The sequence below is a fragment of the Schistocerca gregaria genome, chromosome 5, assembly GCF_023897955.1.
Source record: "Schistocerca gregaria isolate iqSchGreg1 chromosome 5, iqSchGreg1.2, whole genome shotgun sequence".
Classification (NCBI taxonomy): Eukaryota; Metazoa; Arthropoda; class Insecta; order Orthoptera; family Acrididae; genus Schistocerca; species Schistocerca gregaria.
Window position 1 is genome coordinate 618,629,296 of NC_064924.1, and position 8,546 is coordinate 618,637,841.

Here is an 8,546-nt window from a genome sequence, read left to right on the forward strand (position 1 = left end):
GTATTTCTTCGTATCAATATCACTCGGTAAAGAAACGTCGTTGCTGAAGATTTCATATGTTGGCAATAGTTTCATGGCTAAACACGTATAACGGACATCACCAGGCATGCAATTAGTAGACGAACAAGGCCAACGATATTTCAATGTACATTGGAAAGCCTTCGTGTAGTAATGTTCCACGGGGCACGGGTAGAAAAGTGAAAAGCAAAAATAAAAATAATAATTGAGTTTCGAACGCAGGGCTCAAAAATGTGTACTTTGCGACGTTAGCCACTGCGCCAGCTGAGATGCACATTAAGTACCCCGAAAACTTTGACGGTCGTTTTTTTTTTTAGAAACGGTCGAAAATCTACTTATAAGCCAAGAAACATGTTCGCTCAATTTGACCCCTCTTTTCACTTAGCGAAGTTTCTGGGAAATCTGGTTATGGCACTTGCAGGGTTTTTCCCGATATTAAACGTACCTGTGACGAAACTTGCTGTTCTCCTTTGGATCTTCTCTTGTGACACTATCAGTCCTACTATGTTAAGGGCCCCAGACTGCTAAGTAATACTAAGTATCGGTTGAAAGAGGATGTAAGTGTCTGACATCCACCTTTCCTGCGATTAGTTCTACGTCGTCGTCCCATTTAAAATTACCCCGTCCGCTTACTCTCGTTGTTGTTGTTGTGGTCTTCAGTCCTGAGACTGGTTTGATGCAGCTCTCCATGCTACTCTGTCCTGTGCAAGCTTCTTCATCTCCCAGTACCTACTGCAACCTACATCCTTCTGAATCTGCTTAGTGTATTCATCTCTTGGTCTCCCTATACGATTTTTACCCTCCACGCTGCCCTCCAATGCTAAATTTGTGATCCCTTACTCTCATACATTCAATTAACGCGTCTCTTTCCAGTGACTATTCACCAATCGTTTACTCGTACAGTAACGGGATTTTCGGCGTGCTTACTCGAAATGCTGTACGTTTGTCTATGTTAAGAGCCGACAGCCAGTACCTGCAACAAGTGTATCCTCTGCATCTCTTCCTGCATTTTGCTGCATTATTCTAGCGTTATTACTTTTCTGCGGGTTGTAGGCCTATCATAATAAATAGCGAAAACTGACACTGTTTGAAAATGTACGATAAAAGGACCAAAAACATTCCAGTGAACCTGGGTAACCAAACCACCATTTGGCGAGAGAACTGCGAATATGTGATTACAGGTCACCACTGACTTCAGCACGAAATATTGTGCAGTCGCAATTAGTATCAATGAATTTGAAACGTAAACTGTAAAAGTCCCCAGCTACCTGAAATCGAAGTTCACACATATGGCGCGAAAAGTCCAAAGAAGGTAAAATTACAGATATTCCAGTTTAACAGAAGCTTACCAGCAACCGAGCTTTCCACGCAGCTTCCGCGACAGGGACATGAAAGGAAGAAAGTGGCAGTGAGGCACACTATGTGTTGATTTATGGAGCATAGAGGGTGTAACAAAAAGGCACTGGCAAACTCGCAGGAAACATGCCTCACACATTGGGGAAGAAAATATGTTCTATGGATATGGACCCGGAAACGCTTTGTTTCCATGTTAGAGCTCATTTTCAAGTGCTCTTCATAATCACATTAATCATGGGTAATACACAGAAACACAAAATACCAGCAATACACGAAACGTTTTCTTACATGAAATGTTCAGTATAGCGTCTTTGGGAACGTGGTACGGTGAAGCCTACTACTCGCGACTGGAGGAGGGCTAGAATGTCGGGGACACACAAAATGGAGGAGAAACTTCTTGGTAGACAACCCTAGTGACAGTGTAAGAAAGCTGTAACAAGTATAGTAGACCACATGGTTGTCTGTAGAGCGCTACATAAGTACCTGCTGTATCCGTACCGTGTACAGTGTATGTAGGCTATATCGGCAGCCGATTTTGCTGCACCGGTGGTACACTTATGCGAATTGTTCATTCAGTAACGTATTAGTGCAAATGCGCTGCTCACGGATGAGCGATCGTTCCAACGCGATTAGACTGTGAATTTTCAGTCAACACGTATGGACTGTCGAGAATCCTTACGAAATTGTGCAGTCACGTTTTGAACAAAGATTTTCTCCCAACGTTGAGGCGGTATTGTTGGCGACTGTTTGTTAGAGCCTCATGTTCTTCCACACAGGCTCAACGGAGAAACTTACTACGTTTTCTCGGACAACAGTGTACTTGTTCTGTTAGAACATGTGCCTTTACTTTGTTAGTAATAGTACTTTTTGTGTGTGCTGGCAAGTTGTGTGTTCCTAAATAATGGACACATCTCTCGAATAAAGTTAAACCTTTGTTTAGATATTCTGATTTGTAGTTCTGATTCGACTAACTGAACTCTTGGTTTGAGAGAGGCACATTATTTACAACAAATTTCATTTTCTCGTTTTATTTCCTAACTGAGTGGTCAGGCGGAGTGTTAGAAATCTGAACCACGATAGAGCTAGTTTATGTTCTTTTTATTTGTTTTCAACTTAATATCAACAGAATGGGAATGGAACAGAGTTGCTCTCAATTGGAAAAACTTGGAATAGGACAACCAGTTTCCGCATTTACCATAAAACCAATAAAAATCTCCTTAGAACTTAAGTCGGAATCAAGGATTTGACATACTTTTAATTTGTTTCTGGGGCAATAATTCCCTGAAGGAAAGTGCTCGTATGTACATGTAATTGGAGTTATACATTGAGACGAGAAACGTCATAGGATGCCTCCTAATATTGTGACTGATGAGCCTGTTGTTTGGTCCCTTTCTCTCCAAACCAACCAGCCATTCTAATATCGTGTCGGACATCCTCCTGCCCGGAGTAATGCAGCACCTCGATTGCGCATGGACTCAAGTCGCTGGAAGTCCACTGCAGAAATATTGAATCATGCTCCCTCTATAGCAGCCCATTATCGAGAAAGTTCTGCAATATTTTGTGCAGGAACTAACTTCTGGATTATGTCCCACAGATGTTCGAATGGTACCCAAATCATTTGCCCGAGTTGTCCGGAAAGAATTGGGGCCCGATGACACGGCGCACTGCCATCCACAAAAATTCCATCCTGGTTGGGGAACATGAAGTCCATGAATGGCTGCAAACGGTCTACAAATAGCAGAAAATACCCATTTCCAGTCAATAATCAATTGAGTTGGGCCAAAGGACGTAGTCCATTCCATGTAAACACAGCCCGTACCATTGTGGAGCCATCCCAGCTTGTCCGTGACTTGTCGACCAAGGTCCATGGCTTTATGGGCTCTGCGCAATTCTCGAACGCTACCATCAGCTCTTACCAAACGAAATCGCCTCATCTGACTAGGTCACGGTTATCCAGTCGACTAGAGGCCCACAGATATGTCACGAAACCAGGAGAGGCGCTGCAGGCGATGGCGTCCTGCTAGCAAAGGCACTCTCGTCGGTCGTCTGCTGCCACATACTATTAACGCAAAATGTCGTCGCACTGTCCGAACGGGTACATTCGTCGTACATCCCACATTGATATCTGCAGTTATTTCACGCAGTGCTGCTTGTCTGCAAGCACTGGCAATTTTATGGAAACGCTGCTGCTCTCGGTCGTTAAGTGACGTAAGTCCGCTACTACATTGTCGGTGGTGAGAGGTAATGCTTCAAATCTGGTATTCCCGGCACGTTCTTGACACTGTGGATCTCAGAATATTGAATTCCCTTTCGATTTCCGAAATGTAATGTCCCATACGTCAAGCCCCAACTGCCATTCCGCGTTAAAAGTATGCTAATTCCTGCTGTGCGACCATTATCAGGCCGGAAACCATTTCACGTGAATCACCTGAGTACAAATGACAGCGGCGCCAAGCTCTTCCGTTTTATACCCTGTGTACGCGAGACAACCGCAATCTGTATATGTTTATCACTATTCCCTGGCTTTTCGCCTCGTTGTGAAGCTGACGAACTTTTCAAATTACATAGCGGTTTAGCTACCGTGGAGTCGGAAGGGTGATCAGTTTATGTAGTCAAGTTAAGCCACAATTGCCAGTGACTCCACGGCCGAGAGAAACAACAAGAAATCTCAATCAACACCAAAAGTTTTGAAGATCAAAAAGTAGGGTGAGATTAAAAGAAAGAGCTATATCTCGCTAAATTGTAGTCATTTAGAAATGCGTAAATGTGGTTTCATTTTTTGTTACTGAAATTGTCTCCCTCATGTGTTAAGGAGAAATCTGGACTCTGTTCCCATCTCTGCACCTGACGCAGGTAAGTACCGGTGACGATAAAAAGAACTAAAAAGAAATTGAACATAAAAAAATTGTGTTTATTGTCCTGTTGATAAATTGATCATTAGAGACAGAGCACAAGATCGAGTAATAAGAACGAAATCCACTGTCTTTATTTCAAATAATTATTCCGGCATTTACCTCAGTCAGTAAGGACAACCACAGCAAGTCTAAATCTGGATGGTCGGAGAGGGATTTAAACTGCTGTCGTTCAGAATGGGAATCCCATACCGTCTTATCACTCCACTGCATCGCTCCGCAGAAGAGTTTACTCGTGTATTAAAAAGACTTGAGCACATGAAATTATGGACAGGTTGAAGTTAGATATAATGGGAATTAGTGAAGTTCGGTGGCACGAGGAACAAGACCTATGGTCAGGTGACTACAGGGTTATAAACACAAAATCAAATAGGTGTAATGCAGGAGTAGGTTTAATAATGAATAGGAAAATAGGAATGCGGGTAAGCTACTACAAACAGCATAGTGAACGCATTATTGTGGCCAAGATAGATACGAAGCCCACACCTACTACAGTAGTACAAGTTTATATGCCAACTAGCTCTGCAGATGACAAAGAAATTGAAGAAATGTATGATCAAATAAAAGAAATTATTCAGATAATGAAGGGAGATGAAAATTTAATAGTCATGGGTGACTGGAATTCGAGTGTAGGAAAATGGAGAGAAGGAAACGTAGTAGGTGGATATGGACTGGGGCTAAGAAATGAAAGAGGAAGCCGCCTGGTAGAATTTTGCACAGAACACAACTTAGTCATAGCTAACACTTGGTTTAAGAATCATGAAAGAAGGTTTTATACATGGAAGAACCCTGGAGATACCACAAGGTATCAGATAGATTATATAATGGTAAGACAGAGATTTAGGAACCAGGTTTTAAATTGTAAGACATTTCCAGGGGCAGATGTGGACTCTGACCACAATCTATTGGCTATGACCTGTAGATTAAAACTGAAGAAACTGCAAAAAGATGGGAATTTAAGAAGATGGAACCTGGATAAACTGAAAGAACCAGAGGTTGTACAGAGTTTCAAGGAGAGCATAAGGGAACAATTGACAGGAATGGGGGAAAGATACACAGTAGAAGAAGAATGGGTAGCCCTGAGGGATGAAGTAGTGAAGGCAGGAGAGGATAAAGTAGGTAAAAAGACGAGGGCTAGTAGAAATCCTTGGGTAACAGATGAAATATTGAATTTAATTGATGAAAGGAGAAAATATAAAAATGCAGTAAATGAAGCAGGCAAAAAGGAATACAAACGTCTCAAAAATGAGATCGACAGGAAGTGCAAAATGGCTAAGCAGGGATGGCTAGAGGACAAATGTAAGGATGTAGAGGCTTATCTCACTAGGGGTAAGATAGATACTGCCTGCAGGAAAATTAAAGAGACCTTTAGAGAAAATGAGAACCGCTTGTATGAATATTAAGAGCTCAGATGGAAACCCAGTTCTAAGCAAAGAAGGGAAAGCAGAAAGGTGGAAGGAGTATATAGAGGGTCTATACAAGGGCGATGTACTTGAGGACAATATTATGGAAATGCAAGAGGATGTAGATGAAGATGAAATGGCAGATACGATATTGCGTGAAGAGTTTGACAGAGCACTGAAAGACCTGAGTCGAAACAAGGCCCCCGGAGTAGACAACATTCCATTGGAACTACTGACGGTCTTGGGAGAGCAAGTCATGACAAAACTCTACCATCTGGTGAGCAAGATGTATGAAGCAGGTGTTGACAGATGTGAAAATTACCGAACAATCAGTCTAATAAGCCATAGCTGCAAAATACTAACATGAATTCTTTACAGACGAATGGAAAAACTAGTAGAAGCCGACCTCGGGGAAGATCAGTTTGGATTCCGTAGAAATACTGGAACACGTGAGGCAATACTGACCTTACGACTTATCTGAGAAGAAAGATTATGGAAAGGCAAACCTACATTTCTGAACTTAGAGAAAGCTTTTGACAACGTTGACTGGAATACTCTCTTTCAGATTCTGAAGGTGGCAGGGGTAAAATACAGGGAGCGAAAGGCTATTTACAATTTGTACAGAAACCATGTGGCAGTTATAAGAGTCGAGGGACATGAAAGGGAAGCAGTGGTTGGGAAGGGACTGAGACAGGGTTGTAGCCATAAAGAAAACAAAAGAAAAAATCGGAGTAGGTATTAAAGTCCATGGAGAAGAAATAAAAACCTTGAGGTTCGCCGATGACATTGTAATTTTGTCAGAGACAGCAAGGAAGCTGGAAGAGCAGTTGAATGGAATGGAGAGTGTCTTGAGAGGAGTATATAAGATGAACATCAACAAAAGCAAAACGAGGATAATGGAATGTAGTCGAATTAAGTCGGGTGATGCTGAGGGAATTAGATTAGGAAATGACACACTACAAGTAGTAAAGAGTTTTGCTATTTGGGGAGCAAAATAACTGATGATGGTCGAAGTAGAGAGGATATAAAATGTAGATTTTCAATGGCAAGGAAAGCGTTTCTGAAGAAGAGAAATTTGTTAACATCGAGTATAGATTTAAGTGTCAGGAAGTATTTTCTGGAAGTATTTGTATGGAGTGTAGCCATGTATGAAAGTGAAACATGGACGATAAATAGTTTGGACAAGAAGAGAATAGAAGCTTTCGAAATGTGGTGCTACAGAAGAATGCTGAAGATTAGATGGGTAGCTCACATAACTAATGAGGAAGTTTTGAATAGGATTGGGGAGAAGAGAAGTTTGTGGCACAACTTGACCAGAAGAAGGGATCGGTTGGTAGGACATGTTCTGAGACATCAAGGGATCACCAATTTAGTATTGGAGGGCAGTGTGGAGGGTAAAAATCGTAGAGGGAGACCAAGAGATGAATACACTAAGCAGATTCAAAAGGATGTAGATTGCAGTAGGTACTGGGAGATGAAGCTTGCACAGGATAGAGTAGCATGGAGAGCTGCATCAAACCAGTCTCGGGACTGAAGACCACAACAACAACAACAGATTAATGTGACGTTGTTACGTCAGGAACGAGAAAACTGCGTTACATAAAGTGTGTCATGTTGACGGTGAGCAAATATTAATCAAGCAAAGACCCAGCGAAGCTGGATTAGGACGGGGAGAAACAAAGGACCAAACGAAAAACAGTAGGTTCTTCATTACCCTTCATCCCAATGCCAAGAACATATGTCGCTTCTCTTCAGTTAGAAAATGCGTATATTTTAAATGTGTGTTTCCATTCTGCATAATCTGACATTTTTTCTAATTGCATTCTTACAGTTCTCATAAGCAAGACGCTCATTCTTTCAGAAACCAGCTTGAACCAAGACACGTGATCTTTACTTTAAAACCGCACCCAAGAACCCATCCAAGCTTCCTTGGGTTTCTTATCAAGCGGGCCGCATATCAAAATGAGAGCCTAAAAAGACTGGGTACGTATTAGGACTGTTGATATTTTTAGAAGTATTGGGAAAACGATGTATCAATCTTTAATAAAATTTTCCCTCTCGGCCCTTGTACTATCGAAAAAAATATCTAAATATCGACGGAAAAAAATTGCCAGCCGGCAAAAGAAAAGAAAAGTAAAAAAAAGGAAACGGCTGCACACTGTAAATATACTATCAGCTTTAGAGCTGTATATTTAAGTACTGATTTATTATTAGATATTCTGTACATCAACAAGCTAGCAGCCTGCATATCCCCATTAGAACAAGAATTGCAAGAAAAATGATACTCCTTCACACTTGACGATAACCACTTTGCCAACAATGATAACTGCAGATAAGTGGCACAACAAAAGGTGTCCGATAGGTTTTTCGTTCGGTTTCGTCACACAACGGATTTGTCTGGAACACTTCATGTCGACCTCCCTGTTTCTCCATTTCTACGTACGCCAGCGACCTAGCAGTTTCAGTGTCAAAGTTGCCTGGTGTAGTTTAACGTTGCAGTTTCTGTTTGTAGCACCAAGCATTTATTACGTCAGCATTACCCCTCACCAGTTTCCGTCCACCGCAAAGATCAATCTTGTCACTCAGATTTTTGTTTTTGAAGAATGCCGATGTGAAGAAGTAGCGCACTAGATTGAGATTTTCACTGTGAAGCGGAGTGTGCGGTGATATGAAACTTCCTGGCAGATTAAAACTGTGCCGGACCGAGACAAACTCGGGACCTTTGCCATTCGCGGCAAGTGCTGGAGAGCTTCTGTGAAGTTTGGAAAATAGGAGACGAGGTATTGGCGAAGTTAGAGCTGTGAGGACGGGTCGTGAGTCGTGCTTGGGTAGCTCAGTTGGTAGAGCACTTGCCCGC

The 8,546-nt window shown here is 41.9% G+C and overlaps 1 protein-coding gene and 1 non-coding gene across 2 annotated transcripts in view; both read left to right on the forward strand.

Moving 5' to 3' along the window:
• LOC126272387 (ejaculatory bulb-specific protein 3-like) overlaps nt 1–8,546 on the forward strand; it is a 39,823-nt gene that overhangs the window by 6,126 nt on the left and 25,151 nt on the right. The window lies entirely within an intron of this gene.
• Trnal-caa (transfer RNA leucine (anticodon CAA)) overlaps nt 8,511–8,546 on the forward strand; it is a 75-nt gene continuing 39 nt past the window's right edge. The window contains exon 1 of the tRNA in view: nt 8,511–8,546. This exon is cut by the window's right edge and continues 39 nt beyond it. This is a non-coding gene — a tRNA (tRNA-Leu).